At 38.7% G+C, this 9685-nt stretch overlaps 1 long non-coding RNA gene across 1 annotated transcript; it reads right to left on the minus strand.

The window, feature by feature from the left end:
- Positions 1-3139: 3139 nt before the first annotated feature.
- Positions 3140-8906, minus strand: LOC106810553. The gene is made up of 2 exons (XR_001394035.1): positions 8840-8906; positions 3140-8641 (listed from the first exon to the last, which is right to left on the minus strand). It is a non-coding gene; the product is annotated as an uncharacterized LOC106810553 (long non-coding RNA).
- Between the last annotated feature and the right edge of the window lie 779 nt (positions 8907-9685).

Raw genomic sequence — 9685 nt, forward strand, 5'->3', positions numbered from 1 at the left:
CAATGGTAATGAGACTAGTGATAAAAAAATAATTAATATTATTATTATTGCAGTGTATTATGAAAAAAAAGTGCAAAAATCCGGTAATAATAATCAACTGGTACGTGATAAACTGAATGGCGAACAATCAAACCTTCACCACAGGCGCAGTATCGAAACAAATTGAATCCTTGGCTTTCACTGAAAATTTGAAAAAACGCATTACATCACTTATTTTAAATGATATTTAGTATTACTCGATAATCCATATAGTAAAATAATACGCCTACAACTTTGCATATGCATAGGCTTACAGCTTTGTAACACAATACAGCACATACATAGGCATATAATAACTACAATACAGCAATACAAATGTTTATAATTATTGCACTTAATTATAATAACAAAAAATATAAGTAAATTATTAATAATCATTACGATATTAAACTCATAAATTAATTTTTCTAGCTCAAACTTAATTGGGTAACGCTGATTGGCAAACGGTCTATTCCGGCAACGGGATGTCTGCGCCACCCGGCCGCCCAACCCCTCTATTATGGTTCTATACTTTATAGTCTCATTAGTCTCATAGGTTATCATTAATTACATATTTTGTTTTTTTGTACTCCCGATGTTATAACTCTTTTCCATACATGCATCTATCCATTTCTCCATACATTCGTCTGTCCGTCCGTTCGTCTATCCGTCCGTATATCGATCCATCCATCCATCCATCCGTCCGTCCGTTCATACATCCATCCATCCATCCATCCACCCACCCATTCATCTATCCACCCATCCATCCATGCATCCATGCATCCATCTGTCTGTCCGTCCGTCCGTCTCTCTCTTTTTTTCTCTCTCTCTCTCTCTCTCTCTCTCTCATTCTCTCTCTCTTTCTCTCTCTCTCTGCGTGCGTGTATTTCTTTGTGTATGCATGTAACCTCTTATTGCTGGGATCTATGTTACATGATAAGGAAGCCTGAGGTAGTGAACTGAAAGGCAGGAGGGTATAGAAGAGCTTTAAACTCGCTTCCAGATTCTAGTCTTTATTCGGTTGGGAATTGAGACAATAATGATATGATTAACGATATAAAGATTGTCCGTGTCAAGCTACCAGTATGTGATACTTATAACGTACGTTAGTCTTTACTTTAAACTAACTTTACTTATACCGTAAATTCCTAGCAAAATATTATTTATTTAAGGCAGACATACGCACGTGCAAAACAGATCTCCGCTATTCCACATTCATCCGTACGTACGTCCGTGCGTGAGTGAGCAATTTAACTGAACTTACTGCGATTCGCGCGTTCCTCATTTGCATCTTGGCTTGAAGATGCGACCATCGTGCCGTTGACTTGAAGCTACTTGGCAACAGAAGGACATGACTTGGACGTTTCTGCATACCACTGCACTTTGAATCGTCGCCGTGTTGACCTTACAACCGTGCGTGCACACGGTCGGTAGTAGATATAAAAATAATAAATAGATTCTCCATATCGAAACGTGGGATTTTCGCTTACGAGGTGCGGTGATGTTTATCTATGCGTTCAGATTACCGCGTGTTTGTGTACTAGACGTTAATATATCCTACATTTAGCGTTCTTTCCTGTCACCTACGTGACCACGTTCATCACGTACCTACGTTGTCCATTACTGTTACAGTGGACTTTAACTGTTATTACAGTGGAATTACTGTTAAGTGTCGGGACAATATCTATGAACGCATTGTAAATTAGAATGAATATATGATTGAGAAAAATCTCAGTACGTTTTCAGTGTAGGACGCCTTATGAGGGGTCACACCTAACTATGCTTTAGTAATTGATTAGAAACTGCACATTGACACTTAGTGGTGTTCCGATTAATCGAGTTCGTCGATCATTACTCGTTTGAGCTGCCGAGTTGATTAATCGAGTAGAAAATCGGACGACCGAGTACAACTCGAACTTTTTATTATTTTTTATTATTTTATTTCCAAATTTGACACAAGTACATACATTTACACATATACTAGTAAACACATATATATATATATACACATATATATAGTAAACACGGTGCGGTGTAAATTTTCAAGGAACTAAGCGACTTTGTTTCCTGAAAATCAAGCCTAATCCTAAATTGTCCTACATCTTTTTAACTTATTTCCTAAATTAAAGCATTTAAAAAAAATTCAGGGACTTTTTTTATTCATATTATGAACAACTTATGGTTAAAAGTTTAGGTCCCAACTCTGCTTTTTCTGAAAAATAAAAAATAAATTTTTTTTGTATAAATTCAAAATTTTTGCCGTCACTTAATTAGCAATGAATTTTTTATAAAAAAATTTCATCGATAGCATAGAGAGACATCTCTCTTATGTAATGGATATGAGTTTGATTGAATTTGATGAGCAGTTATGTTGTAATGCCCTTTAGAGTGTTACCCATCCGTAACCCTAACAGTATCCTTAATTTACTTACCATTAAATACTAGCTACACATACAATAATGTCAATATTCCTTCGCAATACACCGGTTGTGTCGACGATGACGCGGCGTCACCGCGTCGTTGCCGCAATCTAACATGATCGATGATTAATCGATCATCGGTCGTTTTGTAAAACCGATGATCGATCATGAAATTTGGACCGATCTCCAACACTACTGACACTGCACTGCCGCATATGCTCTTATTCTCCAAAAACCGTATCCAGGAATTGTCTGTAATTCCATATATATATATATATAATTATGCGTATTATAGGACAATTAAGGGTAAAAGTTGGAGAAATGAGATTTTTCTGAAATCGTTTTCATAATATAATCGTTTCAAATATATAAAATTATATTATAGCAATCAGTAAAATAACAAATGTATGTGTGTGTGTGTGTGTGCGTGCGTGCGTGCGTGCCTGTCTGTCTGTCTATCTATCTCCCTCTCTCTCTCTCTCTCTCTATATATATATATATATATACTATATCACATATTCCACACTTTTGCCATCTATAAGTTATCTATCTTCTTTTCACTTCTATACACATAAAATGTTATTTACACGTAATTCAATCAATTTTAAATGCAGTTGACAGGACCGATATTTTCGCATTATTAAATTATCGACCAATCAAGCACTAAACTTATACAGATAGATACTACGTAACAAGACAAGTCACTATTTCGCCGTAATTTTATTTCATTCGGGTGATTTCGGCTTTCCCGCTGCTTTCCAGTATATAATACGACCAGGAGTCTATCAATATTTATAGACTCCTGATGTGATGACAACGCATCCAACTTTACATTTTTGTCTCTCAATTGTATGGAATTTATCCACGAAAACAAACTCGTCTTTCAAATACAATCGAAATTGTCAAGTTCTGTATCACTTCCTGTTTACATGTTTACTCTTAATTATCTAATGAAACTACATACGAATGCATACTGGCAAACAACGTTATATATCAATAAGTAATGCATATAAACAAAAATAACCTGTGAAATATACCGTATATGTAAAGTTACTAATGTGAATTGACATCTCCAGGACTCTTATAACCGATACATCTACGACACGTTTTCCGTGCCCTTCATTTCCTCTATAATACTCATTCCGCTATCTACTTTCCGTCTATCTACATCAAACGCAAATAAACCGACTAGATGTACGTGCAGACTTTCAGCACATCTATCACGCTACTGTAACGATGATAAGCAACGTCACATCCTAGGTGTTACAAACATAGCATATACTACTATTACACTGTGACCTCAATAATCCCTCTGACAACTCTTCTCTCTATCCGAAAGAAATGGATAAATATGGGGAAGCGAGAAACATGTGTGTATGCCTATATATATATATATATATATATATATATATATATATGCCCTGTATGATGTTCAGGGACATAGCACATTTAAAAATCTCAAGGTTTATGTCTTCATCAGTATACTAATAAATTACATCTTCGAAGATGAAATAAATAATTATTAATCAAAACAAGTACAGAATAAGACAATAATCATACAAGAGTAATCATATACAATAACATATAATGACATATACTAGACTTGTGCTTGTTAGACTGCCGGCTTCCCTTATTAGTATGAATCCACACAGCTGCCCAATCTAAATGCACGTTGCTAAACCAGTATGCGGTAAGTCTTGGCAACCACGCTCACTACATCTTCCTAACATAATTACTCCAACTAAGTAATTACTCAACTTATAGCATTCTAATATGCAAGTGAATAATTCATCGATATTATATATATATGTAAATAGAGACATACTATATGTGCCTCACACACAGGAAATACCGTACTGTTTTACAGTTCGAAAACATTTATAAGAAAACATTGCACAAGGCATTATTTCAATTATATTTGGTGAACTGTTTAACGTTCGCGAATCAAAATAAAACTCAAAATGTGTTTTTTACATTGTAGCAACAATTGTTGTAAAACAGTGAATCTATCCACTCGACTTCCCACTAAGCAGGATCATGCACTCTTACGCTAATTCAAGTTATATAACATATTTCTGCACATGAATATATTCATTGCAAAGAACACATGGAAAAGGAAGCAGATATAGAATATGTGAACCTCTCTATCAACTCACGAGTTGTCTACGAACAAGCAGTAAAACGCATCGAAGAGATGGTGACAGGAAAGCCGATGCTACGGTAGGCCTACTTTGACGACAAGAAAGTTTGACTTTGACGATTATGCAGTAAGGTCAGCCAAACGCATATGCAATCAGAGTTCCGACAGATACTGAGATAATGTCTGCTCAAACCGATGAGCTATACTTGCTGCCAAATGTTGTTTGTAAATATTCCAACAATACACATAAGGAACTTCCAAGTCCAGTGTTATGACAAGCCGCCGATTATTCGACTGTAAACAAATGATGCGCACATAGTCTATTACCCCGTACAGACTGCAAAATTTTTATCCCACATTAAACTAGTCCAGGCCTGGCGCGCGCATAGCACGCGTCAAATCGTAGCGTACAGACACAAAAGTCTGAAGCGTACCACAGATTGGCACGGATTGACTGTGCATGCTCATTTCAGCTCGTTACGTCACCCCGCAGACAGCTACTTTACTTTTATGTGCGCTGCGCAGGCATATTGCGAAATCTGACCCGCGCCTGGCCCCACATTGCGTACACACACGCACACGCGCACGCACGCACGCACACACACACACACACACGCACGCACACACACACACACACACACAAGCGGGCTAACTTGGTACGGGCAAAGTTCTCCCGGGCTTGACCCTCCTTCATTTGCTGGGCCAAATTGGTGCGGGCCAGCGCGTATTTGGAGCAGGGAGCGTGTACACACTGCAAAAATTTGACGCGCGCCAGGCACAGACGAGTTTGATGTGGTATCAAATTTGCAGTCTGTACGGATTATATCGTCCAGGAAGTAAAATGTACACTGCAAACATATTGAGTCGTGCGTATTTTCCAGGTACGGGGAGAGACAAGAAAGAACCGAAGACAGAACAAATGAGCTTGCTCAGTCATCTACCCAGTGAAGAACCGCCGAAAGAAAAGTTTAACCAATGCATACCACGAGGACGAGAATCTTTAAGGATTGCAAGAGAAACCGTAACAACTATCTCAGTGTGTTACAATATACTTTCACTACAGAAATGCGGTCAGCACTGCTTATGAGCTCATTTCTATTGGTGAGAGAGTTGGGATACCCAAGGCTATGAGAAGGGACATGCTTGATCGCAATCACTCATCACACCTGGGTGAAAGTAGCCGTCTGAGGAGAGAGCGTGAAACTTATTCTGGCCAGGAATTAATGTAGAGGTGAAATATTACGTCAAGAAATGTGATGCAATGCAGCATGTGTGCCAGTCAATGGGCACTTACAGCAAAACGTACTCATGCAGGCATTCCCATGATGCACGAACCAAGCCGTGGGCAAATATAACAGAGATCTCTTAATGCTAGCTTCTGAGGGCTACCATGCAGTGGCGTAACTAAGGTATGGCAGGTATGGCACGTGCCCTGGGCACCACTTGAAGGGGGCGCCACTGAGCAGTTTCTATTAAAGTCCGACAAGGCAGTTGTGGTCAAGACAAATTAACAAAATTAGCAACAATGAAAAGTTTCGTCGATCCTCATTATCGATTGCTTCGCAGCATTGTGCAACACACATTCATTCACAGTGCAGTAGCCATATTATTATTTTAGTGAGTGGACAGTCACACAAACATGCACGTACACAAGTCCAGTTCGGATGACAAATTCTGCATAATTAAAGCAAAGGTCAACAGATCGCAGACAGTTACGAACAAACAACACGAGGCCTGTGTCGGGCACGCTGTTACAATGTAACATTCAATCTCGAAATGGTCCGATTACGAGACTCCGCACAATATGAGTGTCAGAGTTTTCACACTGTAAGATTAGTACAAAAGAAAAAAAGTTCTGGAACATCTGTATTTGTCTACGCTTCTAACCACAATAAAAACTAGTTCCCAGAAATGTAAGACTCATTAATTACAGGATAAATATTCAGTACACGTCTATGTATGATTCCTGCAGTATTGTGAGAATAAAGTGAGAGATAATTAATTAAGCACTGTGTAATGTTTTTATTTATTTCCCTAAAATTAACCGTTTAAACCGGGTCAATGTGACCGTCACTAAATTAGTTTAAATCATTTTACAAATCAATGACAGCTAAATTGAGATTTGAGGATTTAAACAAATTTTTCTCGACAAATCGAGTCCATAAGTCAGTTATGTGGCGAAAAGTTACTCAAAAACCATTAGTTCATGTCCAAAAATACTATTTCAAAGTGCTGGGAAATCGCACCTGGAGCCATTACATTTTAAAAAAATGTCTAGGGGAGGACCCCCAGACACCCCCTTAGGTGCTTCGTGTTTAGCCGCGTTAGCGCGGGCGGCTTTGCTGCCACATCCTATGTTGCTGCCACATCCTATGAAAGTCCACAGCTCTAGCGCCAAGAACCCCCCCCCCCCAACAGACACACACTGTTTAGCTGGCTACGTCCCTGTATATTATAGTAAAGCTATCTAAAAGATGGGTGTCAGATGTTTGGACAGGGGCGCAATTTCAGTGCTCGCCATAGGCGCTATTCTCCGTAGGTGACGCACCTGCTACCATGTAACCTTGGCTATTTCTAACAAATTTGCTTGAGATAGACAATCTGAGCCAGACTACTTCAATATTTGCGATCCACAAGCTAAATGATCTTTTTGCAAGATATGGCATTCCGGATGAGTTGGTAACTCATAGTGACCCCCAATTTATCTCATATGAGTTCCAGAGGGTTGCCTTCAAGTGCGAATTGAAGCACACTACAACATCCCCTCACTACACCCTCACGCTAACGAGAAGAAGCTCGGAATGCTGTAAAGACGGCTAAGACATTCCTGAATAAGTCAAAGAAAACACATATTTGAGCCTTCCGGACTTTGGGAATACAAGGTTTATTTTGTACAAATAACACACAAATATATTATTTGCTGGTGCTAGAGATACGCAGACACGGCAAGTCTCACGCATTGAGCGTGAGACTTACGCATTTTGGTCAGTTCTCACGCTGTCACGCTCATCTCTGAATTTCTCACGCAAAAATCAAAATCAATAAATAAATCATTAAAACCCTCTATTTTCAGTCCCAGATACCAGTATACTAGTATCAGAAGGCTAAGGCCCGATCAACAGCGCCGCTCCGCGGCCGGCAAGCTAGCTAGCTCGCTCCGGCCGTATACGTATAATACGCTAATACGCTCATTTTATTTGCCTGCTTGGAATCCAATATCCCGCCTGCATCAGTGGATGATGGCTTTGCAGGTTACTGAGGTATTTTGTTTACTTTTCAATTCTCAGCTTGCACTTTTACTAGACTAGTTTCTAGTACTAGTTCTAACGTTTATCTAGGTTTAGATCTAAATGAGTAAGAACTTATATTTATAAAGGCAATAAATCATACCATAGGTATGCACCAAATTGCACCATTTCAAACCTCAAATTTAAAAAAAAAGCTTTATACCGTGGGAGGGGGAAAACCCCCCTCCCCCACAACCTTCCCCCCCTTGGTCGCTTCGCTCCCTCGGTCAGTGTCACCCCGTCAAACACTGAGTCTCACTCTCAACCATTTCTCAAACTTGATATCTCTGGATACGTGATGTAGTCAATTTAATACCCACGATTTGACCCAACTGCCTGACGGATGAGCCATTATTGAACAAATTTTTGTTCTATGAGAATTCGTTATCTTTGTTCTAGATGCTAAAATGTTAGAGGCCAATATTCGAGTTTATACTACTACTACTATATTCGTGGTTCCAGCTCATGCAATCTTCTATACATTTACCCCCTTTAACTAGTAATAACTATCTGGAGTTACTCATTCCTGTTATTGACCGTAAGGTCAAGGAACATTCCCTTCATCTTATTTGACTGTGGCAAGATTGTGAATTTCCTTGTTGCATAGCAACTCCTCACTCTGGTTGCTTGGTGACTGCACATTGTTTATCATCGCCACGGCAACCATCTCTATAGGGGTGGTGATGAGTGTTGGAAACATCCATGCGACTGGCTTTAACATGAAACGAAACACACCCTCTCCTGCTCGTCGCTCCTCCCTGTCTACCAGCAGTACCCTGCAATGTAGCGAAGATACAAGTGTGTTACAAGAAGATCAATGATGTCATCTGTCGACAACAAAAAGACTTGACCTGCACCTGCTGCAGCTCCAACTATCACAGAATACGAGAGCATTACAAATGCATAGAAGCAATAACAGTTATAGCCATGAATGACTGGTATGATTAGCAAACATTTTACACATAATTATATACCCTGGTCGAAAAATAGAAAGCTTCTCAAATCCGACTTGCTTGCACTCTTCTTCAACCTGGCCCTGCAAGAATGTAGTCATGTATCAGGGTACACTATGTTTAATTCAGATATACTATACTACAATATTATATTACATTGTAATATTTTTAGATGGTCTGTACTACCTTTTGCAGAAGTAGGATACACCATGTCATACAAAAGAATTAAATTCGAGTTGGCAGTGAACAAACATAATTTTATAGCAGCAAGTTCTACATCAGAATAATATAAACAAATATACTTGAAAATCCATTAAGATTAGTACCATTTAAATACCTTCTGTTAATGACCTGGGGCCCTTTGCCAGGAAAATCGCAAAGTTAAGGCTGATATGTTGCCACTGAGATCATATCCGTATGACTATTGTTAATTTTACAAGAATTGTGTTGACATAAACGTATTGCAGCTACGACAAAACTAATGACAACAGAAAGTTAGTCATTTGTAATTACATGGCTGCTGAGTAAGTGGTATAAAAACTCAAATTCATGTATATTTATTGTACATGACAGACACATGTGCATATTACGATAGTTAATCAGGTATAAATAATAACTGTGAAAAGCAGCATGATCGTGTTTTTATTATACACAGCAAGAAATAGTTTCACATGATAACACAAGACACTACCATCTTGACTTGACAAAATATCAAAAAATAATAGAACAATTGCCATTTGTAAATGTATTTTGGTACGCAATTTAGGACATGTGATGTTTCTGTAATTTACATAAAAAACAGGTTCTATTAAACAAGTGCCGCAGAGCGACAGCGCTCATCTAACGTCTACTGCGGTGACTCTGTGG

The sequence above is a fragment of the Priapulus caudatus genome, unplaced genomic scaffold, assembly GCF_000485595.1.
Source record: "Priapulus caudatus unplaced genomic scaffold, Priapulus_caudatus-5.0.1 Scaffold451, whole genome shotgun sequence".
Classification (NCBI taxonomy): Eukaryota; Metazoa; Priapulida; class Priapulimorpha; order Priapulimorphida; family Priapulidae; genus Priapulus; species Priapulus caudatus.